This window comes from Acinonyx jubatus, chromosome B4 (assembly GCF_027475565.1).
Source record: "Acinonyx jubatus isolate Ajub_Pintada_27869175 chromosome B4, VMU_Ajub_asm_v1.0, whole genome shotgun sequence".
Lineage (NCBI taxonomy): Eukaryota > Metazoa > Chordata > Mammalia > Carnivora > Felidae > Acinonyx > Acinonyx jubatus.
In genome coordinates this window covers 9,376,922-9,389,737 of record NC_069387.1, presented here as the reverse complement: position 1 = coordinate 9,389,737, position 12,816 = coordinate 9,376,922, and the positions used below count along the sequence as shown (strand labels likewise).

The following is a 12,816-nucleotide window of genomic DNA, read 5'->3' as shown; positions in this document are numbered from 1 at the left end:
TCCTAATAGGCAGTCCAAATATCAAGAGACAGATAGAGGAAGTAGACACATTAATAGTAATAACATAGCAGTAACTGTAGCAGCAGTAATTGTGAAAGCAAGAAGCCCTTGGCACTAGGAATCTGGTTTTTATAAAGGCACAGAGCATCTGAGTACAGTTTATAGTCAGATCTTTCTGGAAACCCTACGGGAAGAAGATATCCGACAGGATGGTGGCAGGTGGGACCTGAGGAGACCAGGACAATGACTATCTCTCCCATTTACAGTGACAAATTTTACAAACCTTCAGAATGTATCTGTCACAGGAAGTTCAAGGAGAGTCACATCTATGAATTTCTTTTGAGTTCAAATTTAGTTTTTAGTAAGACAATATGCACCACAGGGTTGATTTTTTTAAAAAATCTATGTCTTTCCCAAGTAACACTTAAATAATATACACTTAGGGGCGCCTTGGTGGCTCAGTCAGTTGAGAATAGGACTCTTGATTTTGGTTCAGGTCATGATCCCCGGGTCCTGGGATCAAGCCCCATGTTGGCCTCTGCTGGTAGTGCAGAACTTGCTTGGGATTCTCCCTCTTCTCTCTCTCTGCTTCTCCCCCGCTCATTCTCACTGTCTCTCAAAATAAATAAATAAACTTAAAAATATATCTATTTAGAAGAATATAAATGATTGAACTCAAATGGATTCAACTGGTTACATGGCAATGATCTAGAAACCTGGCAAGTACTGCTTTAGTTGATTCTTCAGGCTACATGTTAGAGCTGGAATAGGAAGGTTGGGGGCATAGGCCTTAATGTGTCTCCTGCCTTATGCTGCTAGAGATACGTGCAACTAGAGTAGCTTTGTTGGTGTGTGTGTATATATATATCTACACACACACACAAATATATATTCTATATATTTGTGTCATTTCACAGGAGAACCACAATACCCGCACACACACACATCCATGTGCATATACACAGACTCACGATCCTATCTATATGAGTACCCACTGAGACCATTTCTTCTCCCTCTTCCTTTATGTTCCTCTTCACAAGAGGAAAGAAAAAAAAAGTCATGCAGTATAAAATAACAATTGTTAATCTCTTCTCAAATTTGGAATTAGTCCAGAAAATCCAAGAGGAAGTTCAACTCACTCACAGTCTAGCTGCAGAAACTACCCCATGTGACTTCCCCACCCCCACCACTACTGATCTCTTCATGTATTCTTTATAACGAACCCACTAAACTTTAATTAATATGAAAAATTCAGGTTTTCCTCTGATTTAAACATGACTGACATCATGCTGCTACTAAAAGTGAAACAAAGTATAAGCACGGTGAAAATATAGCTGAAACCTGGTGCCTGCCACAGTTCTATTTTCCTACTGCCAAGCCAACACTAGCATTTCCATGATGCATGACTCCAAAAAGGCCAATGGGATTCAAAGTGAAGAAGAGCCCTTAGAAGGGAAAACACACACATGCCTACATCCATCTGCCATTTGCCCCCCCCCCCCCGCCACACCTTTCTGCTCATATTCAGTGAATTGTTCAGAGTAGGCACAAATGTGTTCTTGGAGGGGAGCTGTGTGACACGGGCCACCTTCCTCTCAGACCCTAGCCACTAGCATTCTGCTTGCCTGGACCAGGCTGCTGCCATGTTCATGTATTCTGCTTCTGTGTATGGTGTATGATGTATGAGCCCTGAGGTCGCATAGCCCCTCTGTAGGGCTGCCTGTAATCCTACATCCCACTTCCTCCACAGAACCTAGTACGCTGACATAGCAATATACAAATATCTAAAACGCTGACTGCAAGAGCAACATTAACACATTTTTCACTTCAATAAAATACCCTGGGCTCTGCTTTTCAAAAACCTACAGTCATCTGTTAAAAAATGACTGACCCTCTCTCCCCTCCCCCATCATCACAGTGTGTGCGGTTGACCTCTTCCTGGCCATGCCTTCTCACAGGACTTTCAGGATCAGCAACTCTTGGCCAAGAAACAAAAGCAGAATCCTCCCATTTCCCCCATGGATTTGAATGAAAACTGCTGATAAAACCAAGTACAACTGCAAAGGAGATGTTGGAGAAGAACCAAGGTGAGTCTATAGGGAATCCCACATATGATGGCTCACATATTTAAGCTGTGTCAAGGTCACTAACATCTTACCATATCGAACTGAAAAAGTCACCACTATCTGGACAGTCAGGCATGTTTTCTAGGGAAAATAATAATTTTTTTATAGCTCTTTGCTAACAGGTTGGTTCAGTAATAAATATGTGAGATGTATTAGTTAAAAAAAATATTTAAACTTAGAAATTTGTTCCAACTATGTCTATTGTCCTTGGCCAAATAGTTCTATACAAACCCACCTTTATTTCCCAGTGCTGCAGATTAGGAATAGTACAGGTCATCTCTTACTGTATAAATGTGATTTTGGATCACCTGAATTCTTGGAGACTCTAATTAAAATTAAAAAATTCTGAGAGGATGAATCTCATCAAAAACCACCTGAAATTCTAGTCAGTTTATCTAAAATCGGAAGCATTCCAACTTATTTTGAATTCAGCATCAATTTTTTCTCTCTTTTGCCTGTAATCTCTGATAAGTAATCAAAGATACGTTTCTATACATGCACACACATATACATATAACATGCATACAAGCGTATAAAACTTTAAAAATTCATAGTAAAACAAGTGGCATTGAAACAGTCTGATTTTAATATAATATTATTTAAATATATATACTTCCAGAGATGGTAATGAAAGAGAGCTGATGTCCATCTTTGCTATTGGTTAGCTGGGGTCTTGAATTAAAAAGGTTCAGAATTCTTCTGCCCATTTCTTAGATTTTTTTTGACATTCATTTTGGTACATCCTGTGGACATTTAAGTGTGTTTGATTTAACTGCATTTCTACCAAGATCTACAAGGTCTTGTATCAAGATTTACGAGAAAATGGGATGGTTTGGGAGGCTGGGTTTAGTAGACAATTCTGTCACAGTCTCTGGCATTTTTGCACATCTTACAAATAGAGGCACTATCTACTTTTGTTCTGGATTATCTATTAAGGATGTTTGTATGGTGAAAAGACTTGGAAAATACAGATGATATCTCTCTCCAGAGCAAAGGGCAGGCGTACTTACTGTCTAGTATAATAAAGTTAATGTCTCTCACTGGGGCAAATGTCAGGCAGGCTTATTGCCCATTATAAAAGATTCATGTTCTCTAAACTCAGGGTTTTTTTCCCCTATAATACAATGCATTATGTGTGCAGTTCTTACCTGGCTTTTTTTGTGTTGCCTTATGGAGATTAGGAATCTGGGAACCAGCACAAGAAATGTTGATGTTCTGACTCTGCTATTACCATGAGTAGTAAATTTTCCTTTGTTTCTGACCCAGGAATCTTGTATCTTATGCCAGCATCTTTGAAACTGTGTCAGGCTAATTTATTCACTTCCAAGTAAAATCCCAGATCCTTTGCTGCTCTTGATAGTTGGGTATTTGGTGTAGTAGGAATGCCAAACCCCTATTTGTTATAGTACTATTCCTATGAATATCAGATAATAGGAATATTGCCTTCATACTGATATATCAATGAGCTTATGTTGTAGACCAGGGATTGGCAAACTGCTGCTCCCCTGTAGGCCAAATCCAGCTTTCCACCTTTCTGTGCACAACCATGCATGTCCTTTCCGTGTTGTCTATGGCTACTTTCACCTACAACAGCAGAGGTGAGGACTTGCAACACATGCTGTATGGCCTGCAAAGCCTAAAATATTTGTTATCTTGCTATTTAGAGAAAAAGTTTGCTGACATTTGTTATAAAGCAACCAAGGCAAAAACCCAGGCTATCATAAGTTGATTTAGAAATATTTGGAGTAGGGGCACCTGAGTGGCTCAGTCGGTTAAGTGTCCGACTTCAGCTCAGGTTATGATCTTGTGGTTCATGAGTTCGAGTCCCACGTCGGGCGCTGTGCTGACAGCTCAGAGCCTGGAGTCTGCTTCGGATTCTGTGTCTACCTCTCTCTCCCTCCCCTCCCCCACTCTTCCTCTGTCTCTCTCATTCAAAAATAAATAAACATTAAAAAATTAAAAAAAAAAGAAATATTTGGAGTAGAGAGATGAAGATAAAATTGATATTAAATGATAGTGTGGAAGGGAGCTTAACAGTTAACTGTAGCTAAACTGTAGTTGCCTGTATATACTTCACTTCTACAATCTATTCAACAAATAGGTGAGCCATGACCACACATCCAAATCTTTTAAATCTCAGCTCATTCTCTCTCTCTGAAGCTGACCCTGATTCAGTATTAGAAAATTTATTTTTTCTCTTCAGAGCTCCCACAGCACTTCATCTAAACAATTTCTATAACCAATTAACTATCTTATGTAATATTTACATACACATGATTTCTTAGGGTGAAATCCATATGTATAAACAGATTAAAAAACTTTTTTCCATGATCCAACTTTTGGGGTAATGATTCACCTCTTGGGACTTAGAAATTGATTTGAATAAACCCTTTTTTAAAAGTAAGAATCATTAAAATAGGATTTTTTTCTCCTGTAAGTCTAAATAGCAAATTATGCTCTTAAATTAAAAACTTAAATATGTGCTAACACCCTGTCTTTGTAGATTTCCTTATGCAATTATACTTCTTAAAGTCTAATTGCATTTTCTTAGTTTGTTTCAACTCAATAAAGCAGGGGGCTTGTGATACAGAATAGAATCATTCCTATTGGCAGGGGAAAGCATGTAGACATATCCATTCTTGAGAAGGTGGTGTTGGACAAAATACAGAAAGAGATGTTGCCCTGAGATTGCCATAGACATCTCTCAGAAATAGTGAAAAAAGGTGAGCCAATGACTTCATCATGATTTACTTGTTACACAGTCATGGTAGCAAGATTCAGGTAGGTATAAATGGAGTGCCATAAGACTGTTGGATCAAGGTACAGAAGCAGACTCTTAGAGAAGAAAGATTCATCCATGTGTCAGGGGTTATTGAGCCAAGTCACCAGGGGAAACATTTTACGGAGAGATAGCTGAACGCTCTACAAGAAACTTAGGATACACAATAATAATAGTGCTTGTTAACTGAGGGCTTGCTAACAGCCAGGCTCTCTGTCAAGCAATTAATACGTATTACCTCATTTAACCATCACAAATACTTTTATCAAGTAAGGCTAATTGTTATCCTCATTTTATAGATGAGAACAATGGCTTACACAGGTTATGTAATGCTTCAGGTCACACGAGGAGCAAGTGACAACAAGTGAAGTTCGATTCAAATTCAAACCATCTCACTCCAGAGCACTAACTTTTTTAGTAATTATATTCCACCATCTTCAGATGGGCAAAGCTGCTTCCCCATAGGCCCCATATGAAGGAAAGCTTTAATCATCCATAGCTCTACTGGAAAAAAATCTCATGACGATGGGGTGCTGAAATAAAGGTACTGGTCTACAGAGTTTCAGGTATGATTTACTTCTGTAGCTCATTTAGTCCCCTGAGACATGCCCTTCTAGTCTCAGTTCAACCATCAGGGAGTGGCTGTTCCTGCTCCCCAGGCAACTCCATCTGCCCACAATGCCACTGCATATATTCACGGTCCACGTGTTCTCACTTCCAGCAATCCGCTTCTGTGCTATTCACATTCACAGGCAGAGGATTCTATTCTGATAGTGGGCCACACCATTAACGTACTTACCACTTTAGAATAAGGACAGGCAGACTTTGATCTAAGCCTTTAAGATGGCACTAATAATAATTTTTCAGGCAAATCTCATTATTTCTTGATGCTCTCAGAATACTACAACTCTAAAGTAATTATGATATATACCAGCTGCTGGTCCAGAGCTCCAGGGTTTCTGACACACACAGGAACTTCTTCAGAGAAACCAGCGTCTTGGAGGACAAAGGCATGGTGGCAGGAGAGTTCTCAGCAACTGGCACTCAACCCGGTTTTATCTTTTCATTTTGAGTCATTTAGTTTCACTCTGACTTTACAAAAATCGAATGGAAAGAAAAGAACAACTTTTATAGCCACCAGCATAGGAAGGTGAGAAAGTTTGAGTGAACAGGGAGACAACTTAAAGTAGAAATTCAAGAACAGTGAGGAAGTAGGCCTTTCATGTGGCGCAGAAATTATAGTTTAAGGTGGAGTGAACTTGTCAAGTCGTACGGGTTTGCACAGACACAGACCCAGGAATAATCAGACGCTACAGCAGGCCACACTGATTACTGCCACAACTCAGAATACACACACAAGCACACACACACACACACACACACACACACACACACCCCCATAGGCTGAAACTTGATTTTTGACATTGGCAGTCAACAGGAGCCATGAGCTTCATCAAGAACAATTGCAAAGCTGAGGGTGTGTTTCTTCTTATCCTCTAGTGACAGGGTTTGTTTCGGATTTCTTAGCTAATCCCTACCAGCCCCCACTTCCAACAGAGTTAAAACTAGTTTCAAGGGGAGGGCAAAAGGGATATGCATATTTGACAAGGCTTTTAGCATTTTATGTTTAGATAAACATTGTGGTGTCCATGGGAAATCAGTGATTGTATTTATTTCCGACAACCGTAACTAAAAAAGTACCAGTATTTAAGGTTCAGGACTAATCTTTCTTTTTTTGCATACACCCCCTACTTTTAAAAATATCTGTGACAGTCACTGGTATATCATAGGAGCTCCCTAAATACTCATTACATTGAGTCACTAGCATGGTCTTTATAGACTATACGGATTGATGCAGCTATGGTAATAAATATTCATAAACCTATGGGCAGGGTAAAATTATTCTGATTTCTCCTATATCTATTCTGTACAATGGCTGTAAGATAAACTCAGTTAACTGTATTTTTGTTACTTTCACATGGTGTGTGTACCCCACTAGGAATGTCAGCTGAAACGGATGTCAGCTCTGACCATGAAATTGTCACAGGGTTGATGCCAATTCTCTTCTGAAAACTAACTTGTGGAACCATACACGTTGTTGGGAGGTTGGCATAATTTGTTGGCTAATAGAACCATTTATGTCCCACACCACATATCACCTTTCTCCTGAAACAGCTCTCCCTGTGTGTTACATATTTCAGCAGTATCTCCCAGTTTACAAGAGTGAAGTCTTCCTTGTTTATGGCTATTCCATTCTGAACTCCGTGAGTTTCATGTTAAGCTTTTTGAATCTTTTTTTTTTTTAACGCCAATTTAGGAATTACAAATGGATCGTGTTCTCTACAAACTTATAAATACTAGCTAAATGTCATTTGACATTTTTGAGAGGTTAGTTTTTATGCCTCTAAAAACAAGGCTTTGGGGCACCTGGGTGGCTCAGTCTATTAAGCGACCGACTGTTGGTTTTGGCTCAGGTCATGATCTCACAGTTTGTGAGTTCAAGCCCTGAGTCAGGCTCTGCACTGACGGAGCAGAGCCTGCTTAGGACTTCTCTCTCCCTCTCCCTCTGCCCCTCCCCTGCTCTCTCTCTCTCTCAAAAAAGAAACATTAAAAACACATTTAAAAACAAGGCTTTACATTTATTCCTATTAAAGTTTATCCTCTTTTATTTTTTCAAGTCCCAACTCAGTCATTTATTAGCTTTTTCATATTAGGTGAATTATTACAACTCTTTTTTTTTAATCACTTAATTTTTTTTCATCAAGGTAATCACTTAATTTCTCCTTTCCTCCCCACCCACCTTCACTCTGGTAACCATCAGTTTGTTCTCTATAATTTAGAACTGTTCTTGATTTCTGTCTCTCTTTTTATTTCCTTTGCTCGTTTGTTTCGTTTCTTAAATTCCACATATGAGTGAGATCATATGGTATTTGTCTTTCTCTAACCTATTTCACTTAACATCATACTCTCTAGCTCCATCCATGTTGTTGCAAATGGCAAGATTTCATTCTTTTTTTATGGCTGAGTGATATTCCATTGTATGTATATATCACATCTTATCTTTTTATCTATCCATGAACACTTGGACTGCTTCCGTACTTTGGCTATTGTAAATAATGCTGCAATAAACATTGGGGTGAATGGATCTCTTTGAATTAGTGTTTTTATATTTGGGGATAAATACTCAGTATCACAATTCATGGATCATAGGGTAGTTTCATTTTTAACTTTTTGAGGAACCTCCATACTGTTTTCTAGTGGCTGCAGCAATTTGCATTCCCACCAACAGTGTAAGAGGGTTCCCCTTTCTCCATATCCTCACCAACACTTGTTTCTTGTGTTTTTGGTTTTAGACATTCTGACATGTATGAGGTGAAATCTCATCATGATTTCAATTTGCATTTCCCTGATGATGAGTGATGTTGAGCATCTTTTCATGTATCTGTTGGCCATCTGGGTGTCTTCTCTGGAGAAATGTCTGTTCATGTCTTCTGCCCATTTTTTTTTTAATTGGATTGTTTTTTGGTTGTTAGTTGTATAAGTTTTCTATATATTTTGGATACCAACCCTTTATTGGACATACCATTTGCAATGTCTTCTCCCATTCAGTAGGTTGCCTTTTAGTTTTGTTATTGTTTCCTTTGCTGTGCAAAAGCTTTTTATTTTGATGTAGTCCTGATAATTTACTTATCTTTGCTTTTATTTCCCTTTCCTCAGGAGACTTGTCTAGAAAATACTGCTACATAAGCTTTTTGTATCTTTACCTACACCACTCTAATTTAGACCATTTTTGGTTCTGATTTGAGATACTACAATAAATTTCCAATTGGCTTTCTGAAGTCTAGAGTCTGCCCTCTGCAATACAACTAACAGTTCTGCCAGACACATCTTCTATATATACTATTTGTCCAAAAACAATTTAATGACTCCTAATGCCTAGTACAGAGGCTAACAGTAATACTATTCAAGCAGAATAAATTTGTCACATATTTTTAAGAATGGCTTCCTAGACATTAGCCTTACCCCCAGTAGAAAGCCCATTGATATGATCGAGATCCATCAGCCCTCAGAGTCCCATTTCTTTGATTTAAAAATAAAGGAGTTGAACCTGTTTATTTTGGCTTACTGTACAGTGCTTATTAAATGCCTCAAATTTCCTGCTATTCCCAGAACATGATCTATACCAGAAGGATCCTAGACATTTTTAGGATATGGACCCCTTATGAGATGTTTTTTTGAGAGAAAGAGAGAGAGAGAGAGAGAGAGAGAGAGAGAGAGAGAGAGAGAGAGAGCGCATGTGGGGAAGGGGCAGTAGGCGGGGGGGTGGGGGGGAGAGAAAGAATCCCAGGCAGGCTCAGCATGGAGCTTGATATGGGGCTCAATCTCACAACTGTGAGGTCATGACCTGAGCTCAAATAAAGAGTTGGATGCTTAACTGACTGAGGCACCTAGGTGCCCCTTGACCCCTTATGAGAATTTGATAAAAGCTCAGGATTCTACCAACAGAGGATAACATATAGAATTCATGGCATGACTTTGTGGAGCCTTTGATGGCCTATGGAATTACCCTGTACTTTCCTCCCTAAACATCTTTTTTTTCACACCATTCCATGGATCTACACTTTCCAACATATCCCAGGAAGGTTTCTGAGATCTATTTCAAATGTGATAACCTCTACTGTCTTTTTAAATGTCACTATTTGGACATGAAGGACCTATTCTCTAAACCTGCATAGAATTTCATGTGCACTTTCCTCACAGTAAAAATGACATTCTTCTTCATATTTTAATTCTTTGTGTTCTCCTCTAATTCTCTTCATGATGTTGCAAGACCCTTGCAAGCAGGACTAGTGTCTCACTCCTGTTTGCTTCCTCTTGGACCCTTCACCCCATGGTCTCCACCCTGACCTAGACCACAAACATTGGAAATATTCAGTGCACATTTATAAAAGAGTTATATAATATATATGTTATATATATATATTATAAAAGAGTTATGAAGAGTTAAGACAGCAGTTTCTAAAGCTCTAACATAACTTTTCATTTACTTGTGTATTTTTTTGCTCTTTAATAAAAGAAAGAAATTATGAATTATGAAAGACTCTAACAATAAATATCTGAAAATAAAAGGTGAAGTTGGGCCATTGAGCAGCTGTGGAATTTCATGGAGTATTTCTGAGAGAGAATACATTTTGTCCAGATTCTGTGGTAAAGCAATATTACTCCCTATAATACTAAGGTCAACTTTAACAACCATGAGTTCTGTTTTATATCTGTAATTCAAAATGTTCAACTTTGAAGGACCTATCCTTTTTTAACTTGGAAAAAATAAAACTCATGCCCTCAGCTCCTCAAACTGATACTGCTTACTTTACAGATGATAAAGTGTTCATAGAGCACTTTGCAAAAGGACCATTTTCTTACCAAGGTAGTGGCCTGTATTCTGATGAGTAAGTAAATAACCCTTTCTTACCATGCAGTTTTTCCTCCAAGGGAAATAATCCTTACACATTCTCTCCTATTAGATTACACTCTTAATCCCATGATAATCACATGAGAGTGAAGTTCTCTGATTAAATGACAATAACTTCCCTGATTTCCTGATCAGCAGACCACCACCCCCATTGGGAACTGGACACACCCTGCCTTACAGAGACTCTACTTTGACCTTTTTAAATTAGCTTGTCCATAGGTGCAGGACCTTAGGAATCCAACATTCCATGTCCAGTAGGAGCCATAGCTAGAACACCCACTCCTACGCGCCAACTCTTGATTTTGGCTTAGGTCGTGATCTGGAGAACTGAATCGGCCTCTGCGTTGAGAGTGTGGAACCTGCTTGGGATTCTCTCTCTCCCCTCTCTCCGCCCCTCCCCCACTCTAAGTAAATAAATGAACTTAAAGAAAAGATGAAAATTGTATTTGTTACATGGCTCATGCATGCAATCTCAGATGGACTCACTGCGTATATTCCTTAGACATACGAATAGAAATTTTTAAAAACATACTTTTATACGAAAGTGACGTGACGTGGAGGTATAATCTAGACACTCCTGTCCCATTGGGGATGGTGTGGGAACGTAGGCGAGCCACATTGGAATAAAAAATAATCTAGGGGCACCTGTGTGGCTCAGTTGGTTAAGCATCCAACACTTGATTTCAGCTCAGGTCATGATCTCACAGTTCGGGGATTGAGCAGTATGTCAGGCTCTACACTGAGAGCATGAAGCCTGCTTGAGATTCTTTCCCCATCTCTTTGTCTCTCTTTCCCTCTTTCAAAATAAATAAATAAATGCATAAATAAATAATCTAATCTAAGATCATATTTTTTTTTAATTTTGTTTAACGTTTTTTATTTATTTTTGAGACAGAGACAGAGCATGAATGGGGGAGGGTCAGAGAGAGGGAGACACAGAATCCGAAACGGGCCGCGGGCTCCGAGCTATCAGCACGGAGCCCGACGCGGGGCTCGAACTCACAGACTGTGAGATCATGACCCGAGCCGAAGTTGGACACTCAACCGACTGAGCCACCCAGGCGCCCCTAAGATCATATTTTTAATCCTGATGTTAAGGAAAAAGCCGTTGACAACAATTTGGCGGATCTATCAATGTAAGACAGGCCCAGAAAAGAATGCATGCACCTTAAAACAAAATGATTGTAACTGTTGTTTTGAAGGAGCTGGAGTCATGCTAGCAGGAGGGACAGACTTGTCTTAGGTGAGACCACACTGTGTGGTCTCTGAGAAAATATATCACTGGCCTGGCTGAGGAGCACTGTCTCCCTGGGAGGCTAATGAGTTAAACTCACCAGCCCTGCTTCAGTGGAACTTGAACTGGGTTTGGAACGCACAAAACAGAACTCTGAACCCCATAAAACAGATGCCTGCACAGGGTGGAGGGAGAAAGGGTCCTGATGCAGAGGAGGAGGATTTATAAACACCCTTCTTTGGGCCTACATTCTGAAAGCTTAACTCTGTATGACCCTCTTCCAATATGCACGACAAGGGGATCAAGAAGCTACAGCTTCCTTAGCTAGAAATCATAAATACTTATTGTTACAGGCTTGTTGTGTTTCCCCAGTATTCATGTGTTGAAACCTTAACCGCAAAGGTGATGGTATTAGCAGGTGGGGCCTTGGGAGGTAATGAAGTCATGAGGGTGGAGCCCTCATGAAAGGGATTTTGGTGCCCCTATAAAAAAGACGCCATAGAGCTCTCTGCCTCATTGTCTATCTACCATGTAAGGATATAACGAAGGGCAACTATCTGCAATCTAGAAGAAGGTCTCCTGACCATGCAAGCATCCTGATTTCAGACTTCCAGGCTCAGACCACTGAGAAATAAACTTGTGTTGTTTATCAGGCATTCAGTCTATGGTATTTTCTTCCTTCAGCAGCCTGAACTAACATGACTATATATGTATATAAGTTAATACACACATGCATTAATACTATATAAATCGTATATACTCTTTAGATATATACTTGGGCGTTGACTAGAACACTCTATGTCCTTCCATTGAGTTTGTTTTGGGTCTAGTCTGAGCAAGACTAGAACAGTGGAATCTGTTTGGGTGCAGGATGGTGACCATTTCCTGTCTCCATCATCTTGCTCAGTCCAGACAAAAATGAAAAAGCACTGCTCCCGTACCCATTGAATAAATAATTACTAAGCAGGGTCACTGTAGGTGCTGACAGCAGTAAGAAGACTCAGTCCCCTCAGGTGAGATCAGCAAGAATCAAATTACCTGGCAGAAAAGGAAAGGGCTTCTCAGGCCCGAGTCACACTGGGAGCTTTTTGGAATGACGCAATGTGGTTCTCAGAGAGGAGGAAATATCCCTAATAAAACTGTCCACACAGCCTGTGACTGCTATTCATTTAACCTTCGTACAACTCCCCCCTTCATACAATAG

General features: G+C 39.6%; 1 long non-coding RNA gene across 3 annotated transcripts in view; it reads left to right on the top strand.

Annotated features, from left to right (window-relative positions):
* Positions 1-12,816, top strand: part of LOC106981349 (uncharacterized) — a 51,466-nt gene that overhangs the window by 30,346 nt on the left and 8,304 nt on the right. For all 3 annotated transcript variants that reach the window (XR_003425190.2, XR_008299903.1, XR_008299904.1), the window contains one exon: positions 1,959-2,087. This is a non-coding gene — a long non-coding RNA (uncharacterized LOC106981349). The remainder of the gene's footprint in view (positions 1-1,958; positions 2,088-12,816) is intronic.